This window comes from Moschus berezovskii, chromosome 24 (assembly GCF_049115385.1).
Source record: "Moschus berezovskii isolate FMDL1 chromosome 24, NW_MosBer_1.0, whole genome shotgun sequence".
In the NCBI taxonomy this organism is placed as follows: domain Eukaryota; kingdom Metazoa; phylum Chordata; class Mammalia; order Artiodactyla; family Moschidae; genus Moschus; species Moschus berezovskii.
In genome coordinates, this window is record NC_142483.1 from 23422165 (window position 1) to 23443704 (window position 21540).

At 43.7% G+C, this 21540-nt stretch overlaps 1 protein-coding gene across 3 annotated transcripts in view; it reads right to left on the reverse strand.

Moving 5' to 3' along the window:
* PRICKLE2 (prickle planar cell polarity protein 2) overlaps positions 1–21540 on the reverse strand; it is a 384940-nt gene that overhangs the window by 164281 nt on the left and 199119 nt on the right. Inside the window, exon 1 of one of the 3 annotated variants that reach the window (XM_055414260.2) lies at positions 11817–12998. The exons of the other annotated variants lie outside the window; for them this stretch is intronic. The gene's annotated coding sequence lies outside the window, so the exon portion shown is untranslated. Of the gene's footprint in view, positions 1–11816; positions 12999–21540 lie in introns of those variants that run through there. 3 annotated transcript variants of the gene reach the window in all.

The window sequence follows — 21540 nt, forward strand, 5'->3', positions numbered from 1 at the left end:
ACGGATCAGCTCCTTTAGATCATCCGTGACCCCTGGTTATGAGTTATTCATAATGCAAAGAATCTGAAGCAGGCAGTTGGAATGGGAGGTGGGGGAGAGAATTTCTGATTAGCACTTATCATGTATTTTGTCTCAGCACTAAATGTTCCCCAGGAGGATATATCTGAATGTCTCTTGCAGCATTCTCTGTAATAGCCTCTAACTAAAAACTAACCAAATCCCCATGGGGTGGGCAGGGGGTGGGGAGGGATGGAATGGATTTACTTAAAAACAGAATTCTATACAATTATAATGAATGACCTACAACCACATACAACAAAATGACTGAGTCTCACTAACAAAATGTTGAATGGAAAAAACCCAGGTACAAAAAGAGTATGATTCCATTAGAGTCCAGTACAAAAGCAGGCAAAATCTATCACGCTAGAAGAAAGGCAGGGGTAGGAGGGGCCACTCTGACACTGGTGACAGGAGTGTTCCCTTTATAAGCATAGGAAATGCTCATTTGAAAAGACTCAAAACATACAGTGTGACCTCTAATAGATAGGGAATCATAGTTTGCTAGTTTTGAAAGAAGCCCTGGATAAATTCATTTGACCATAAGGTTCAAAGAGAAGGGATACAATAATAATGTTAGCACTGTAACAATAGCAAATATATATAATTATAGTAATAAACTAATGTTTACTCAATGTTCACCTGTGCCAAACACTGTGCAAGTATTATTTAATCTCTATAATAAAACTATAAAGTATATGCAATGATATCTCAATTTACAGTGGAGGAAACTGAGGCTTTGAGGGGTAAAGACATGCACCCTGACCTGATTTAAGCATATGGATGGGGTGCAAGTCAGGGAAAGTTCTTGGCAAAACGAGACCTGGATTCAGGTCTCCTGACTTCTGAGTCAACATGACCCTAGAGGGTTGAAAAGTGTCCCCCTAAAAATATGTCCATGTCTGAAGTCCTAGAACCTGTGAATGCTGCAGATATAATTAAATGAGGATTCTGAAAGGAGAAAATTATCCCAGCTCATCTGGTTGGGTCCTAAATGTCATTGTGTATGTGTCCTCATTAGAGTAAGGCAGAGAGAAGTGTAACATATGCACAGGGGAGAAGACAATGTGAAGATGGAAGCAGACGTTACAGCGATGTGGCCACAAACCAAGGAACACCAAGGGCTGCTGGCAGTGTCAGGACCTGGAAGAGGCAAAGAATGAATTCTCTCCCAGAGCCTCTGGAGGGAGTATGGCCCTGCCAACACATCGGTTTTCAAACATCTGACCTCCAGAACAATGAGAGGATAAACTACTGTTTTAAGCCAGGCAATTTATGGAAATTTGGTAAAGCAGCCATAGGAAATGAACATACTCTGCCTTAACTAAACATTCGTACACCATCGTGTAAACAATATTTTATAAGATGGACACAGGAGTCCCTGCAAAGCATCCTGGGATCACACAGGTTTGGGAATTAATCTCAGGCAGGTTTCTTTACACTTGGACTTCTCAACACGTTTAGTATGTTTATTGTGCTTTATGTTTCTTGGAGAAGGGGCTATAGTGATGCAGAATTCCCAACCTTCACAGGAAGATCCCAGCGAGCAGTCCTAGGAAGATCTGCAGTATGCCGTGCTGACAACACTGATGATACCCACGAGGGGACAAAGGCCTAAAAAATTAAGAGTTATTACTTTGCCAAGTTCATGATTACTTTTTTAAAGCCTCCCAAGCACAGAGGATGAGATGGTTGGATGACATCACTGACTCAATGGACAGGAGCTTGAGTGAGCTCCATGGAGAAAATGAAGCTCAGGGAAGCCTGGTGAGCTGCAGTCCATGAGGTCGCAAAGAGATGGGCACAACTTGGTGACTGAACCGCAACAACCACCACAGCACAGTAGTTATCAGATCAAGAGCTGGACTGGATGAGCTCCACAGGGCCTTCAAAATCCAGCAATTCTTTATGTGTAAAACCAGACATGGTTCTTGCCCATGGCAGACATTGCTAATCAATCACAGCACAATCCCCCAAGCTCTGATAGGGTCCCCTAGTCCTTAACCAGAGCTCCAGGCAAATAAGATCTATGTACCACTCCTGATCGAGTAACTCAATAGACAATCCAAAAAATAAACCACGGCTTGTGGGTTTTCAGAAACATCTGTGTTATTTTCTTCTTGCCCCAAAAGTATGTTCTCATGCCCACCAATATTTATTGACTCCCCCCCCCCACCTCCACTTCTAGAATGCACAACCTTTGCTCTGATTTTTAAACCAGAACTCCAGCAATGATGGTGAGAGCTTTTGGGAGCAGAGAGGGGAGGGTTTGGGGCACTCTATATGCAGTCTAATCTTTGTTCTCTGGGCATAATTTTCTCCAACAAATTAAAATATACATGCATTTACTGCCCTCTGAGTTCCAAAGCCATTCATGGAAAATGCAGTTGATTTTAAAATCTTTGCATCCTGAGTGAAATTCCAGAGCAGCAGCTGCATCTGATCAAACCTCCCCAGCAGGAAAGTTCAGAAGCTCGGGGTCTTCAAAGAAAACCATTAGCTGGGGATGCAATTTTAGAAGGTGATGAAACACGGATGCCTCACTTTTACTGTAAGAACACCTTTCTCTGTGGGGTACACAGGCTTCCACAAGGGGTAACTACCACTGATCTTGTTTTATAATTAAAAAAAAAATCTGAAAATTAGAAACATTAAGTACACGGAATCAATGAGGCTATGAAGCTTATCAGTCATACTTTCATCCCCTAAAAGGAAGGAGTTGAGAACAGTAATAAAAATATTCTTAATTTAACAACATATATTAAGTATTTTAACAATCGATTTTAAGTAACAATTTTCTTGCAGTTTCTGTGTCAGACCCTGAGCAAGGTCATGGTTAGACAGCTCTGTGAGTCCTTACAAGGTGGCATGAATTGTACACTGAGGATGGACATTGAGTAAGACAGTTTCTGCCCAATAGGGATTTAGGGAGAGGCAGACAGTAATCACCAAGAAAAACAAATATTTTATACCTTGAGAAATGCTCTGGACAAAAAGAAAGAACATGATGTGGCAAAAAGAAACACAGTGAGTTGCAGAGTGGGAGTAGTAAAGCAAAGCCAGGTAGGAAATCATCTTGGCAGAATGACATTTAAGCTGAGGATGTTGATGTTGAGAAGCTGATAGCCAGGCCAAGTTCTAGAGGAAGGGCATTCCAAGCAGGAAGAAGAGCAAATACTAAGGCCCAGAGGCAGGCAGGACCTTGCATGTGAAGGGTCAGAGGGGCTGGAGCATGGAGATGACTGTTTGGGGAGGAAGGTGTCCTTGCAGAGGCAGACTAGGGTCAGGATTTGTTAAGATTTCGGGGAAGAGGGAGGCATCTCAAAGTTCGTGGTAAAGTGTTTGGATTTTGTTCTTATTGGATGGGAAGTTGATGGAAATTGTTACACGGGGGAAGGGTGAGAACTGATTTAAGCTTTAAAAACAGTAGGTATTTGGCAAGGTTACTGAGTAATCAAAGTGAGAAACTGGTCACCTATATAAGGCTGTGCCTGTGGAGAAGGTGAGCAGTGTTCCCCTGGGGATAAACATCTTTTCTGTCATTGCTTACTGAGGTGTCACTGACCTACAGCAAAACACGTGTCTTCTACGCAGAGTCTGATCCATTTTGACAGATGCCTATACCCATGAAGCCCACACTCTACCAAGAACGTAAAGCAGTTTTTGTACCCAAGGAAGTGACTTCTAGTTCCCTTTCCATCAGTCTTCCCTCTCCCTCCATGCCCAATGTGGGATCTGTTTTTGAGGGAGAGGTGAAAAGACTCACTTTCACTAGACTGGACATGGGAGTGTGTGAAAAGACAAAGATGCCAAAAGCATGTAGCTCAAACAACTGGATGGCTGGAGGTCACCACTGGCTGCCCTGGTAAAGGCTTGGGGAGGAGAATATATCTCCAGCTGTGCTCTCACACGTCAGGTTCAGGAAGCTCACTGAACACCTAATGAAGATGCTCAGAAAAGAGTTGCACAGGTAAGTCTGGAGCTCAGGAGAGAGGTCCAGGCTGAAGATGTACATCTTCACAGGAAGTCATGGATGTTAGTCTTCGTAGGAAGCCATGGACTAGATGACGTCAGCAAGGGAGTAAATAAAGACAAAAGGGAGAAGAACTAGAAGAGGATAGGAGCAGTTCAGGAGAAAGAGCAGCAAAGGAAACTGAGGCAAGAGGAAGATGCTGCAAGTAGGATGCAGAGAAGTCTGCTGAAGGAAGGGGAAACCACAGGAAGGAGGGAATGATGGACTCACGCCAAGTGTTCCTGGCCAGCGGAAGGTGGTCCCTGCATCGTATTAGTTTACTTACCCTACAGAGTACCCGAAACACTGTAATGCAGGTCTCACTAGTACAGAAAGCCCTGTACATACGAACCTTCAAGTTACGAACTTTCAAACATATGAACATATATTCCAACATCAGGCATGAGTGAAACTGCAGCTGGCCCTCTGTCTCCTACTGTTGATCCTTCAACTCTACTATCTCCCAGCTCGTCTCCCTTTTCCGATCAGTAACTCTTCTTGCCTCTTCACTCCATGCCAGCCCCTGTACACCAGCTGTTATACTATACTACTGTGCTTTTCAAGGTACTGTACTGCATGATTAAAAATGTTCTACTGTTTCTGTATGTCTGCTTTTTAATGTATTCTTTGTGTGAAAAGTATTGCAAACCTACTACAGTACAGTATATAGCCAATTGTGTTAATTGGGTACCTAGGCTAACTTCGTTGGACTTAACGAACAAACTGGATTTAGGAATACAGTCTTGGAAGGGAACTCATCTGTATCTAGGGGACTTTCTGTATGCCCATTTCACACAGAAGGAAAGTGAGATTCAGAGAGGGAGTGACTTGTCTCAGTTCAGTTCAGTCACTCAGTCGTGTCCAACTCTTTGCGACCCCATGGACTGCAGCATGTCAGGCCTCCCTGTCCATCACCAACTCCCGGAGCTTACTCAAATACATGTCCATTGAGTCAGTGATGCCATCCAACCATCTCATCCTCTGTCGTCCCCTTCTCCTCCTGCCCTCAATCTTTCCCAGCATCAGGGTCTTTTCAAACGAGTCAGCTCTTCGCATCAGGTGGCCAAAGTATTGGAGTTTCAGGTTCAGCATCAGTCCTTCCAATGAATATTCAGGACTGATTTCCTTTAGGATGGGCTGGTTGGATCTCCCTGCAGTCCAAGGGACTCTCAAGAGTCTTCAACACCACAGTTCAAAAGCATCAATTCTTTGGTGCTCAGCTTTCTTTGTAGTCCAACTCTCACATCCATACATGACTACTAGGAAAAACCAAAGCTTTGACTAGACAGACCTTTGTTGGCAAAGTAATGTCTCTGCTTTTTAATATGCTGCCTAGGTTGGTCATAACTTTTCTTCCAAGGAGTAATCTTCTAATTTCATGGCTGCAGTCACGACCTGTAGTAATTCTGGAGACCCAAAAATGAAGTTTCTCACTGTTTCCATTGTTTCCCCATCTATTTGCCATGAAGTGATGGGACCGGATGCCATCATCTTACTTTTCTGAATGTTGAGCTTTAAGCCAACTTTTTCACTCTCCTCTTTCACTTTCATTAAGAGGCTCTTTAGTTCTTCACTTTCTGCCATAGGGGTGGTGTTATCTGCATATCTGAGCTTATTGATATTTCCCCGGGAAATCTTGATTCCAGCTTGTGCTTCATCCAATCCAGTATTTCTCATGATATGTACTCTGCACATAAATAAGCAGGGTGACAATATACAACCTTGACGTACTCCTTTCCCTATTTGGAACCAGTCTGTTGTTCCATGTCCAGTTCTAACTGTTGCTTCTTGACCCGCATACAGATTTCTCAGGAGGCAGGTAAGGTGGTCTGGTATTCCCATCTCTTGAAGAATTTTTCACAGTTTGTTGTGATCCACACAGTCAAAGGCTTTGGCATAGTCAACAAAGCAGATGTTTTTCTGGAACTCTTGGTTTTTTGATGATCCAAGGGATGCTGGCAATTTGATCTTTGGTTCCTCTGCCTTTTCTCAATCCAGCTTGAACCTCTGGAAGTTCACAGTTCACATATTGTTGAAGCCTGGCTTGGAGAATTTTGAGCATTACTTTGCTAGCGTGTGAGATGAGGGCAATTGTGTGGTAGTTTGAGCATTCTTTGCCACTGCCTTTCTTTGGGATTGGAATGAAAACTGCCCTTTTCTAGTCCTGTGGCCACTGCTGAGTTTTCCAAATTTGCTGGCATATTGAATGCAGCACTTTCACAGCATCATCTTTTAGGATTTGAAATAGCTCACCTGGAATTCCATCACCTCCACTAGCTTTGTTCCTAGTGATGCTTCCTAAGGCCCACTTGACTTCACATTCCAGGATGTCTGGCTCTAGGTGAGTGATCACACCATCGTGGTTATCTGGGTCATGAAGATCTTTTTTGTATAGTTCTTCTGTGTATGCTTGCCACCTCTTCTTAATATCTTCTGCTTCTGTTAGGTCCATACCATTTTGGTCCTTTATTGAGCCCATCTTTGCATGAAATGTTCCCTTGGTATCTCTGATTTTCTTGAAGAGATCTCTAGTCTTTCTCATTCTATTGTTTTCCTCTATTTCTTTGCACTGATCACTGAGGAAGGCTTTCTTATCTCTCCATGCTATTCTTTGGAACTCTGCATTCAAACAGGTATATCTTTCCTGACTTCTAAAGGCGACTTAAAAGAAGAGCTGACATCCTGATGTGTAACAGATTTGCCCCAAGTGCATTTGCTGCATGTTAGTGAGTCAGGCTACAAAAGGGGTTCTGGGGTCACATTAGCAGGGAAGGTACAAAGTGAAGTGAAGTGAAAGTCGCTCAGTCGTGCCCGACTCTTTGTGATCCCATGGGCTGCATAGTCAATGGAATTCTCTAGACCAGAATACTGGAGTGGGTAGTCTTTCCCTTCTCCAGGGGATCTTCCCAACCCAAGGATCAAACCCAGGTCTCCTGCATTGCAGGTGGATTCCTTACCAACTGAGCTATGAGTGAAGGTGCAAAGTCATAGTTAAAACAGGTTTCCCTACTCCAGGGCTCAAAGCCTTGAATATGCTAGTATGAATCGTGATGCCTCAGAAAAGAGTTATAGGGTATTGCGTCTTCAAAATACACATGGAACCATGTTTTCGCTTTCTTGTTTAGAAGAACCATTCGCCATACAGGTGTTTCCTAGGACACTGGAGGGAAACCACTGCTAGAAGGCAAGCGGATCACGGCTTCAAAATGTGTCTGAACAAAGTCTAAAGTGTTCTCACAGACATTACTAGTAGCCAAAGGAGAAAGGGTTGACATGAACATTCCATTTTACAGATAATGGAGGCAAAGTGCATGAGGTTAAGTGGTTTGCCCTGTATCACGGTCCTGCAGCAATTAAGCAAGTGGAAATCAGCCCTGGTCCATGAGCCCAGGGGCTAGAAAAATCAGGTCAGGTCAGGCCAAGGGGGAATCAAGCTGGAGACAGAAAATGAGCCTCCTCGCCTCTGCTCCTTTCTTTACAACCTTCCCTTCGTGTTAGCTTTCTGCAGGAATCTATCTGGGGGGAGGCGGTTATGCAAAAGATGGAGGAGAAAGAGGGGCTCCGTGTGGGCTCAGCTTACGGGCAACAGGGAAGGGCTTCAGTCCTGCTGGGCATGTGAACCGTAAACAGTCTTAAGGGAAGAGCCTGTAGGAAGTGTTTGGAGAAAAAGAAAGAAGAGACACTGGGGACTGTGGAAGGAGCCCCTGAAAGACACAGAGATGCCGTAAGGATTCCAAAAGCTGCGGGGCTGAAAAGCACCTCACCTCCAAAGTACTCAATCTGACCTTTTGTCGTCTTGGCCCAGCAGTTAGAGAACTGAAGGCAAATGAGCCGGACGCTCCTCCACGATGAACATGAATCCCTACACCCCACGCAACCTCCCTACATTTGGCCACAAGAGGCCCTCGTGGACTGCAGCCACCCACCACATACCTATGGCGTCCTGGCAGGGAAGGGTGTGGCACAGAGAGTTGGGGGAGGGGTCACTAGATCCAAACTGTTAAGAGGAGATTAGCGTGAGGTCCAAGGACACTGAGTTTGGACAGTCACAGGTTTTAAGTCCCAGCTGGTAGCTGTGTGACCCAGAGGAGTTACTGAACCTCTCTGAGCCTAAGCTTCCTCATCTGTGAAACAGAGATGATAACCGCATCTACTTTGCTGGGCTTACTGTCAAGATTTTAAAGGGTTATAAATGAAAAGGCAAGTGTGTCCCCAGGCAGAGTCCAAGGACCCACCTGAGATGCTTCTTAACACAGATTTCTAGGTCATACCTGAGACCCTGAGAAATAGACTCTTTGAAGGGTATTCTCATGCATCAGACCATCTAAGAAAGCTTGGTAAGATGTGGTATTCTGTGCTTGGTGAAGACTCAGGAAGTTAACAGCTACTGATTGCCATCATCAATTATAACATGTTAATATGAGACCTTTTCTCTAGGCTAGACAAACTGAGGTTCAAAATCAGACTTTATCTGAAATCTAACTCAATAGATAATCATTCATCCTCAAAAACCTAAATAAAGCCTCAATCCCTGGAAACATTAAAGTTTCTGTAGTTATAACAGCCTAGGTGAATACAAAGGGATCTTTTGTAAATGTGACTAAGAAATCAAGTGGTCACTTTTTTTTTTTTTTAAAGAAAAAGCAGCACAAGGCAAACTTTCAGAGATGTGATAAGCAATATCACCTACACACTCCCTGATGTTTGGTATCTTGCCCGGAAAGGTGCTCCATGAAGAGGGAGACACTTGTGATGGGTATGATAGCTGTATGCAAGCTGACTACTAAATGTCAATCGTGAGGCAATTCTCAAAGGCCTTTGGGCTACACTTGCAGGGAAATCATACATGAGTTTTCCCCGACACTGAATTCCACAGTACCTGCATCTATCTGTTCCCTCCACTGACCGTCCATCTTCTGGAAGACATCCAGATAGAAATCTTTGTAAAAAAACGAGTCTTCCTCTGCTTGTCACACAGAGCAGCAGGGTATAAAAAGAGAACATCACCCTCTGCAATGTGCCCCCTCCCCCCCAAAAAAGTCAAAACTGCATGGCAATCAAATGCTAAGTATACTGGGAAAGAATCCTTTGCCATTTAGATCTTGAGGGGAAAAAAAAAAAAAAAAACTTTTTGGGAAATTCTCCACGCAATTTCCATGAAGTTTCATTATATTCAACTAGGATTAAAAAAAAAAAAAAGATTCCCTTTGCTTCCTCTCACTGACCTCAGCGTATCACACTGAGTTTCTATTCACCCAGAGCGCTCCTATTTGATTATACAGCTAAGAGGTGTTTCACGTGACCAGGTGCCTTTCAGAAAAGATTTAGAAAACTAGCTTGGGGAGCAGAGCATCTCTAAGATTATCAGAAACTGCAGATTTCTGTAAACACTACACAAAGCAGGGCCTTGGACCCCATGGTTGTCCCTGGCCAGCATTTAATTGCCCATTCTTCATTTTACTGATGTGCTTCAGCGGTAAAGCCAACACAGAACCACCCTGCCTTCTCGGCAAACAGCTCTACAAAGACCATAAATGTCACCACCACGAAACTGGTGAGCATTAGTTCAGACCTCTTTCTGCCTCTCTCATTCCTTGAGACATCTGTGTCCCTGAGGATAATAAGCCGGGCTTAAAGGAAATCTTGGGGAAAAGAGCCAAGAGCTTTTCCTGTGAAGGCTAGTGGGAGGAGGCCAACGGGGAAGTAGGCTTGATAAAACTGTCTTAAAAAGCTCATGGAGGGACTGAGCAAGTTATTTCAGTTTCTTAAATGGAGGCAAACCCCCAAAAAATTAAATTAAAAAAAAAGAAAAGTCTTGTTGAGCAAGAAGCTTGACAGGCTGGGAGAGGTGGAGGGTACACTGCAGAAGGATCGCCTGGTAACAGAGCTTTCTTGTATTACACCCAAAGCTGTGTACCATCTGAGCCTGATTCAGGAAAATACTCAAATCTCCTGGTAATTTCCTGCAGACAAGACATTTAATCATCTCCAAGCCTCCACCATAAGAGGAAAAAAAAAAAAAAAGCAAAAAACCTAAACCAAATGATTCACACTCTTAAAAATGAATCTGCCTTCGGAACACGAACTGTTTTCTGCTCTTGAAAAGCAGCCATGATTTGTTATTCTAACAAAGTGTTCCCTTCCTCCAAACAGAAATAAAAGTCGCTCAAGGAGGGCTTGTGCTGATTTCTGTTCTGCATTTCTTGAAACTTCCACCCAGTCAACAGTTTCTCCTGGCAGGTTCTCAGAAATCCAGGGAGAGCTGGGGAGTCAGTGACTGAGAACACAGGATCATTTTTATAAGCCTTCCCCACCCCCCTAGTTTTTGGCCCCATGGGAAGATGTTTTATTGCAGGACGAGCAGAGTTAGCTGCACATATAAATTCTTCACTGCTCAGCTCACTTGACACCTTTATCTGAGTTGCCCAACGGCTCGGAGGGTTTGGCAATTGATGATTTGAAAAAGGAAAGGTCCAAATCCTCCCCAAGTGGTACGTGTTCTGTCTGTACATACAGGGCCATGTCCATCTCTCTAATTACTCAACTAGTTGCGCAGCTAAAAACATCTGTTTGCAAAAGGCAAGGAACCCAAAGTATACAAATGATTCACAACTAAACAACTGCAAATGAAGGCCAGTCCAGTCCAGCAAAATGAAGGCTGCTCTAAGCCAAAATAATTTAATATGGGCGGAAATGGAGTTTGGCAATTCATGCATCAGACTTTGCTTCATTTTGGGAAGGCATTTCTTCCAGGAGCCTCGTCTTCAATTAAACACACACACACCCCCCATCACCCCACCCCACCCCCAACCGCCCACCCTCTGCATTAGGCTTTCAAGTTAGCTCATGTGTACCTCAAGAAAAACAGACTGGGGAGAGGGAGGAAGCTCAAAATGCATCTTTTAAATAAACCTTACCCCTCCCCCACTCCAATCCCAATGGACTATTTAGGTTTGGAAATTTCCCAGTATACAGCTGCCTAGGCACCCCAGATCTGCAGACTCTCAGGCTTCACTAAGTCTGAAGTCTCCCAGCAGCCTAGAGGGTACATCTGCAAATCTGTATGAGCAGGGGTTCTAACAAACTCCCCCCAGGAGCTTTCCCCATCCCACAGACTGTTCTATTCCAGCTAGGAAGGCCAGGAGAAGGAGGTCGCTACCCCACCTCCACCCCCAATTCCAGCAGAATAAATGAACACATTTCTGAGCTGCTTCATTACAGATAATCCACTAAGAAGAACAGCAATATGCATTTTTAAAGTTCTAGGAAAACGAGCCATAGGAATGTGGGGAGAAATACATCATCTTTTAAACCAGACCTTCCTGGAGACATCACACATTTTTTGAGAGTATAAGAGAAATAAATAAGTAGGTCAGGAGCAATCCATACATTTCCAACATTTGAGGAAAATGAACTGTTAAGAGATTAAAGGCTCTTGAAAAAAAGCAAGTTCAGTGAAGTTTAAATGTTTCCACCAAAGAAGTCCTAATACAGTAACAGGGTCCGCGACTCCTGACATTGTTACTATTATTGGTTAACCTAGTGCACAAAGGCTGGGAGACGCTCATATCATCCTATCAAAAAGATCCGAAGGTCCCCTTCCCGGAGCTCCTGACCTCCCCAGTGCCTATGGTGCGAGGCACATCTCTTCCAGAGGTTACTGTCCCACTTTAAGGCCCCTCTTCCTGGTCTCCACCAGGAGCATATGCACCCGCTCCGGGCACCCCTGCCCTGCGGCGCCACTTACCCAGCTCAGTCTTGCATCTCTGCTGCTGCAGGGTTTCCACCACCGGGAACTAAGGGGGTTGGGGGGGTGGGAAGGGGCCGCAGACCCGGGCCAGGGGATGCGGCTGCGGCTAAGAAGCCCAGTGGGGCATCCGCCGCCAACCACCCTGAGCCAAAGGGGGCCCTGCAGGGGCTCCGCGCGAGGGAGGTGACATTCCCGGGGCTCAGCGATGGCAGCTGCTCCGTACACAGCTCCGGATTCAGGAAAACCTCTCAGGTCCCGGGGAGAGACGCTTCAAGCTCTCCAGGCTGCCTCCCCGCTGCTTAAAGGGACGCCTCCCCACCTACCGTGGCGCTTATTGGTGAGAATTCCGAGCCACAGGCCAATCCTAGGCCTGTTCCCAAATTGAGATTTCAATCAAGGGAGCTACTGCTTTAAAATTAGAAAAGGCTGATGGGGGTGGGGAAAGGGGTACGGGCCACTTTAGGTAGCAGAAGGACACAGGCACTCTGGCCCTTGCTCTGTGGAGGTCCCTAGCGCTGACAGGGGCAGCAAAAGCCAAATTCCGATGTACAGCAAAGCAGAGGAGGAAGGCAGGGGACAGGCTGCTCCTTGGCCTTCACCCCTCCCATCCTGCTCATCCTTCAAGGCTCATCCCACTCATCACAGGTCTGGGGACTCTCTTAATTACTGGGAAGAACCCCCAGCTGCATTCTCCCCACTACTACCCGCTTCTTGGGGGCACTCATCACACTTCCGCTGTTTTTTGCTTAACCTGTCTCTCCCTTTATACTGTAAATTCTACCACTGCAGGGGCGCTTCCATCTCTCACCACACTGTGCTACCTACCTCCGGCCTGGAACACTGGGAGCTCGCAGTAAATATTTGTTGACGGAATAAATGAACGAATGAAGGAAGCAATGAACACTGACACGTCTTGTGTCGGCTGTGACGAGACAAACGTTAATTAAAAGGTGATATTCAAGAGGCCGGCTGCTTCCATTGTAGCCTCAGCCTCTTACAAGTTATGGAACCTGTGCCTCGGTTTCCTTGTTAGTAAAGCATGATCGTGGAGAAGGCAATGGCAAGCCACTCCAGTCCTCTTGCCTAGAAAATCCCATGGACGGAGGAGCCTGGTAGGCTGCAGTCCATGGGGTCGCTAGGAATCAGACATGACTGAGTGACTTCACTTTCACTTTTCACTTTCACACATTGGAGAAGGAAATGGCAACCCACTCCAGTGTTCTTGCCTGCAGAATCCCAGGGACGGGGGAGCCTGGTGGGCTTCTGTCTATGGGGTCACACAGAGTTGGACACGACTGAAGTGACTTAGCAGCAGCAGCAGCAGCAAAGCATGATCGTGAAATTTCATGGGGTTGTTGGAATGATGGTGTTAGCGCAAATCTGGACTAGGAGGTATGCCTAATCAACAGCTATAGACCACTGGATAGTCAAGAGCTGGTGTTTCTGAAATAAGAATACATTTCTAGGGGTTGGGATGATCTGACTGCTGGTTTGGCTTTTTGGTGAGTGCATGGTCATTCATGAAACAGATGTGAATTCTGTACCTGCTCAGTGCCAGACCTCATGCAAGGTGCTGAGGTGACCACTCTGAGTGGGAGTGGAGGTGTGTACTAAGGTATTCCAGAGCTATAGAACCAGTAAGGTGTATAGATAGATATGCAGAGATTTATTATAGGAATTGGCACCCTATATGGAGTTACAGAGATGGAACAGTCCCATGGTCTGTAGTCTGTGAGTTGTTGGAGAATCAAGAAAGCTGGTGTCATAATGCTGGACAAATACAAAAGCTTGAGAACTGGGTGCCAGGGGTGCAAGTCCTGGTCCCAGTCCAAAAGTCAAGAACCAGGAGTGCCAATGTCCAAAGGCAGGAAAATGTGGAAGTCACAGCTCAAACAAAGAGAGCAAACTGATCTTTCCTCCACCTTTTTGTTCTGTTCAGACCCTCAACAGATTGGAAGATGCCCACCCACACTGGTGAAGGGGAAATCTTTCAGCAGTTCACTGATTCAAACTCTAATCTCTTCCTGAGACTCCCTCACAGACACACTTAAAACTAATATTACCAACTATCTGGGCATCCCTTGGCCCAGTCCAGTTGACAGAGGAAATTAATCCCCATCACAGCACGGGGTACAGACAGAGCCAAAGATACAGAGAGAATTATGGTAGATGTACAGTCAGCAAAGACATATGATCAGGAATGTTTATTGGAGCACAGTTTATAATATCACAATAACTGAAAACTATCACCCAATAAAAATAGGGGAAATGGAAAAATAAATTACAGAACACCTATTTCTGGAATACTACAGTCATGAAACAAAAGAAGCAGAGTTAACTGCACTAATAAACAATAAACTTCAAAATATATTGCTAAGTACAGTGAAGAAGGTAAAATATATCTCTGCTTGATTAAATAAATCTTCATGTATTATATAGGCTTCCACAATTGCTCAGCATGTAAAGAATCTGCCTGCAGTGCAGGAGACAGAGGTGATGTAGGTTTGATTCCTGGGTTGGGAAGATCCTCTGGAGAACCACTTCAATATTCTTGCCTGGGAAATCCCATGGACAGAGGTGCCTGGTGGGCTACAGTCCATGGGGTCACAAAACAGCTGGACATGATTGAATGGCTAAGCATGGACCCATGTGTTATATATACATATGTATGTTGCATGCGCATAAAATGTTTCTAGAACTATGCCTAAGAAAATGGTACAGGTTATTATTCTTGGCAAGTTGGTTTGAGAACTAAGCAGGTCTACAGTGGGAAGGAGACTACTATTTCAGCATATATTTTCATGTATTACTTGATTATTTTACCATGAGCTTGTAATAAGCTCCGGGATCTGGCAAGATGGTAAATGATGACAGCCTGAAAATTCCAACTCTTCAAAGACCCTAGACACACTAGAAAATATAACCAAAATTATTTTAAGGGCTTAGCTGACTCACAATTAAGAAAGGAGAGTACCCAGGTAGTAAAAAGAAGTAACTAAGAACAAGAATGGTGAACATGCAAATTCATGCTGGGGATACGAGGCAGACGGGAAGATGGCTGGCAACAGGAGAACAGTCTGTCTTGATTCCGTAGGGGCTAGGGTTTGAATACCCAAGTAGGACAGAAGATGAGGCTTTGGAACAAGCAGAAGTAGGAAGTTGTTAGGAAACTCCTCCAGAAAACCAGGAACACCCCCTGAGGACGGTACCCTTGGTAAACAAATAGATTAGAAAAACTGTCAACCATCCCAAGGATACTTGTCTCCCTGTGGTTTGAGCAGGATGGAAACATTTAAGTTGAGAATTACAAGCCCTCAGCCTATGCCTTTCTTCAGAGTGGAACAGGAACAATTAAAGTGAGCATCAGCAAACTCCAACTGAACAATTAATATAAAGCTTGGTCCCGTTCATGATATGCCAAGAATTCCCCACAGAAGCAAATGAAAAATTTTCCTTCAGAGTCAGTTCTGTAACCTGGGCTACATATGACCCTTCAAAGCATGAGCTTGTGATAGTAAATTACAAGACACAGTCATAAGTCAGCAAGTATGAGGATCAGGGCTCAAGAGTTAGAGGTAATAAAACAACATTTTGAAAAAGAACATTAATAAAGTTTAAAGTGACTAAATACAATAAAGCTAGAAATGAAACAAAAATAAAAGGGCAACTCTTCTCTTTCCTCTATAGATTCATTAAAATTAAATACTCAATGGAGAGATGAAACAGAAGATGGAATACTGCTGAAGAGAGAAATACAGATCTCAGGACATTACCCGAGATGAAACACAAAGGGATGCAAAGTTAAAACTACAAAGATGTTTAAGCGATACGGAGGACACACCTAGAAGGGCCAACATATGTCTAACCGGAGTCCCGTTGGCAGAGAATAGACATTAAGGAGAGGCATAATGGCTAAGAGTTTTCTAGAATTTATAAAACTCACGAATCTTCAGATTCAAGAAGCATAAGGCATCTCAGGCAGGAAAAATAAATGTAAGAACATCTGTCTGTATTAATTACTCATAAAAGTACAGTTAATATAAGACTGAACTGAGGAAAAGTGTAACGGTTTAATAATGCAATGACAGAATTAAATAGATGGCACTTTAAAGAGAGGCAACTCTGTCATTCCACATTTAGAGCTGGAGTATATTTCCCTCAGTCTTTCATCCCCCAGATTAACAAATTCTGAACTACAGAAGGTCCTTACAGGTCTAACTGTACATTAATATAGCCCAAGGTGAAACAGCAGAGACATCTTTGGAAAGACGTGTTCATTCAGCCATTAACAAAAGTGGCAGGAAAAAAGCACACGCACAGAAACCAAAGAACAGAAACACAAAGCCCCTGTTCCCAGGAATCTTATTCTGGTGTTAGAGAAGCAGACAAACAGATGAACAGTGTCATCATTTCCTGCTGTTGTTCAGTCACTAAGTTTGTGTCTGACTTTTTTGTGACCAGTGGACTGTAGCCCGCCAGGCTCCTCTGTCCACGTCATTTCCCAGGCAAGAATACTGGAGTGCGTTGCCATTTCCTTCTCCAGGGGATCTCCCTGACCCACTGAACCCGCATCTCCTGAAGGAGGATTCTTTACTACTGAGCCAGCCATAATGGGGCATAAACTATACCACTATAAAAACACAGAGGAAGAACATCTTAACCAATCTTGTGGGAAGGTGGTACTTGATAAAGGGCTTCCTGGAGTAGGTAACATCTACGCTGAGGAAGCTAGTATCCTTAGGAGGAAACACTTTAAAATTAGGCTTGCCTTTAAATTCCAGTACTGCTACGTATCATCTAGTCTGACTTTGGTGAAGTTATGTAACTTTTCCAAGCATCACTCATCTCATCTGTAGAATGGAATTCATATCACTTAAGTCCTGGCATTGTTTTGAGGTTTAGAAATAATACATGTAAAGCACTTAGCAGAATGCCTGACCTAGAATTGATTTTTTTACTAAATGGGTAGCTGGTATTGTTATTAGATGAAATTCAGTGACTTGGTAGAGGAAAAAAAAATGCCTCTTGTTTTAAAAGGTGATTTTCTTCAGAAAGCTGACAGAGACAGAGGCTTCAGCCTATTTTTCAAGAAATTATCTTGAAGGACATTGAATATTTACTGAATCTAGCCTGCAAAAATGAAATTATTATGGTACCAAATTTAAAGAGTTATTTGATCTGGCCCCCTCAATAAAGGAAATTAAAATACAGTTCTTCCAAAATAACTAATGAAGGCTACGTAAGTGTCAAGTATGTGATTCTTTTCAGTGATAAACTCCAAAACTGTAACAGACTTCTCTTTATCATGAAACTTTCAGATTCCTAACCACAAAGTAAACTGAAACAATTCAGAGTCCAGCAGGGGTAGGAATAGATGGACCCTCCTCAGTATTACTCAACAAGTTTATGAATGACCTGGATGATGCATGGAAAAGAAACTCATAAAGTCCCCTGGTGGCTCAGACGGTAAAGCATCTACCTACACTGCGGGAGACCCGGGTTCAATCCCTGGGTGGGGAAGATCCTCTGGAGAAGGAAATGGCAACCCACTCCAGTACTCTTGCCTGGAAAATCCCACGAACTGAGGAGCCTGGTAGGCTACAGTCCATGGCGTCGCAAAGAGTCGGACAGGACTGAGTGACTTTACTTCAAACTCCAACCTATGATGCCAAGCTACTGGGCCCTGCCAATGCTCGGTGGATAAGAACACAGAGCTATCTAGCCAAATCTGGAGGAGTGGCCTGAATTACAGTAGAGAAATGCAATAATGGTAAAGGCTGTGCCTGCCTTTTGGAAGAAGCACTGAACTGTGCCATCTTAGGGACGAAAGCACTGGCCAAGGCCAAGCTTTCCATTCATTTCTTCACGCGTCCTTTAACAAACATGTATCTAATGTCTACTAAGAAGGTTTGACTTACAGGCTATGTAAACATGGAAACACATGAATAAAACACAACACTTGCCTTCAAGGAGCATAAAATGTAGTGATATGAAATCTTCACTTGAAACCACCCATGCCTTCCAACATCTTTCTGCTACCATGCAATGGTGATCTGACTTTTATAAAACAACTTAAATTTGCACTAGAGATTAAATCCCATCATGTTTCAGAACAGAAAAAATAGATTTTCTCTCTTCAGCTAACAATGACTGATTAGTAGTGGATTCCTGGAGTGCTGACTTGATAAGAAGTCTGAGGCTGCATATGGCAGGAAAGCATGCTGTGATTGATTAGTGATGTCTGTCATGTGGATGGAGAAGGAGTGACAGCACCACTGCTATATATCTGACATCTCCCATCTAGTCCAACCCCCTCATTCCACAGATGAGAAAACAGAACAGATCTTTCTTTCTTCCTGTGGCATTTTAAATTCAGCAACACGAGCAGGGGCAACCGAGGAGAACCTCCATATCTGAAATGTTGCTGAGAGAGAAAAAAAAATCTGGAGCTCAGAATATTTCTGATGAGCTTTTAAGATATGCACTCAAATCCTTTAGCAGTCTTTGTATTCTGCAGCAAACAGGCTAAATGGAGAAAGCTGCAGACTCTGATCTCCTGGTTAGCTACAAAGAGCCACCCCCCACCCCACCAGACACACGTTAAGACTATATAAAATTTGAGTATGCTTGAGGATTTAAAATGCACTGGGGGACAAAAATGTCTAAAAAGTGAACATATTTCAGAAATACAAAGTGAATACATAGAGCAGCAATTAACATGTTATTTAAGAAAGAACGGAGATTTTTATCACTTTATTCTATTAAATGGTACCGATATCATCAGCCAAAGGAAAAGAAAGGCTCTTATTTATTTTCAGAAGACACTTTATATCCTGGGGACTCTGTAACACTAACTAGAAAGATAGGGTCTGGCCCTGTTAAGCGTTTCCACACCCAATCTATCAACACTCACAACCATCACCCAGTCCAGTCACAAAGAATCCAGGCCCATTCCCTGTGAGGGACAGAATGGTATAAACGGACAACAGATAAGCAGGAAGCCCAACCCCAGCCTGATTAAGATACAAAGAACAAATTGTAGCATTTGATTAATATGCCAGCTCTTCTGTCATGCCAACTGCAAAGTGAAGTTTATGGAAAACCAACTCCTTGAGAAATAGGTCTAATTAATTCAGTTACATAAACGCCAATGAAATATTAAGGGGAGGAGATGGGGAAGTGAAGGGAGAAAGGGAGGAAGACTATCAGTGAGAATGAGGAGAAGGAGGAGGGCAGGAGAGAGGGCGGAAAGGGAGCGGGGAGGAGCAAGGAGGGAGGGCAGAAATGAACAAATGGAAACGCACGACTGACAGACTACCAGGGGCATGTGCTGGCGGCCCCAGAGGTTGTGCTCTGACTTAGGATGGCAGGAAACCTATTTATACTTCAATCAAGCACACTGTTGAGGCTGGGTAAGCGATTAAAAGATGAACCACCATCAACAACCCTTTAATGCATAAATTGGTCAGATTAGTTTTTTCTCCCAAGACTCACTGATTTGTATACCACCTGCAGGATTTCTGCTAAATCTGCTTTTACTGCATATCATATTAATGACATACTGAATGGGCCTTATATTATTTATATGAATAAGTAAGTTGTGGGACATCTACACAATAGAATATGACCCAGTGAGTAAAAAGGAACAAACATAAGCAAGACGGTGGATGAATCACAAATATGCAGTGCTAAGAGTCAGACTGCAAAGACTACACATTGTATGAGCTTCACGTGACATTCCAGACGAAGCAGACTCATAGGCACAGAGAGTAAGGGCTGGAGATGGGAGCTGGGATTGAGAAAAATTTAGGAGGAGATATGTTTCTTGATTGAGACACCGGTTGCATGACCAGATGCGCTTGTAAACACCCACAGAACTGTAAACCTAATAGTAAGTTTTAATGTATGCAAATCTGAACAGTGAAAAACAGAACCAGGCAAAATCCCCAAGTTAAAACCATCCCTTGCATCACCTTGGCTTTACTTTACTCTATATTAACTATTTTCCTATTGTTTTGTTTTCGTAAGGATGTTTAACAAATTACTCAAAAAACAGTCACTGAGGAACTGTGGCATGCCAAGGGCTACTGCCGTGATATTGTTCTTTCTTGACTAAAAATGGAGATGATCAAGTTTTAAAGAAGAGGCAACTCCAGCACCCAACTGAGATCTCCTTACTGATGTACTTACAAAGTTTCGAAGGCTGAAAAGAATTGTTTTTAATTCTGTGTAACTCAGTGTAATTAACTAATTCTAGACCACTCCAAACCATCTTCCATTCTGGGAAACAACACTACAAACTGGAAGCTGCATAAGGGAAGGGGTTTCATCTGTTTATTTTTGCATAGCAATCCTCAGCACCGAACACAGCAGTTCAATCGCTCAGTCATGTCCAACTCTTTGCAACCCATGAACCGCAGCACATCAGGCCTCCCCCTGTCCATCACCAACTCCCAGAGTTTACCCAAACTCATGTCCATTGAGTTGGTGATGCCATCCAACCATCTCATTCTCTCTCGTCCCCTTCTCCTTGTGCCCTCAATCTTTTCCAGCATCAGGGTGTTTTCAAATGAGTCAGCCCATCGCATCAGGTGGCCAAACTATTGGAGTTTCAGTTTCAATATCAGTCCTTCCTTCCAATGAACACCGAGGACTGATCTCCTTTAGGATGGACTGGTTGGATATGGTTGGATCTCCTTGCAGTCCAAGGGACTCTCAAGAGTCTTCTCCAACACCACAGTTCAAAAGCATCAATTTTTCAGTGCTCAGCTTTCTTTATAGTCCAACTCTCACATCCATACATGACCACGGGAAAAACCATAGCCTTGACTAGACAGACCTTTGTTGACAAAGTAATGTCTCTGCTTTTTAATATGCTATCTAGGTTGGTCATAACTTTCCTTCCAAGGAGTAAGCGTCTTTTAATTTCATGGCTGCAATCAGCATCCCCAGTGATTCTGGAGCCCCCCAAAATAAAGTTTCTCACTGTTTCCATTGTTTCCCATATATTTCCCATGAAGTGCTGGGACCAAATGCCATGATCTTAGTTTTCTGAATGTTGAGCTTTAAGCCAACTTTTTAACTCTCCTCTTTCACTTTCATCAAGAGGCTTTTTAGTTCTTTTTCACTTTCTGCCATGAGGGTGGTGTCATCTACATAGTCGAGGTTAATGATATTTCTCCCGGCAATCTTGATTCCAGCTTGTGCTTCTTCCAGCCCACCGTTTCTCTGCATATAAGTTAAATAAGCAGGGTGACAATATACAGCCTTGACGTACTCTTTTTCCTATTTGGAACCAGTCTGTTGTTCCATGTCCAGTTCTAACTGTAGCTTCCTGACCTGCATACAGGTTTCTCAAGAGGCAGGTCAGGTGGTCTGGTATTCCCATCTCTTTCAGAATTTTCCACAGTTTATTGTGATCCACACAGTTAAAGGCTTTGCCATAGTCAATAAGGCAGAAATAGATGTTTTTCTGGAACTCCCTTGCTTTTTCAGATGGTCCAGCAGATGTTGGCAATTTACTATTCATAAAATGAATGAAGTACACCATTCCACTGGGTCTCACTCTGCTCGCCTGCAGGAGAGGCAGCTCAGTTCACCAGCAGACAGCTGGCTCCTGGATTAAGTTCCTGCTCCCAGTGAGCTGTGGCTGATACTCCACTAACATGGACCACAGAGAGCGAAGCCAGCCAACTCTTCCACTCAGGGTCTTTCAAAAACC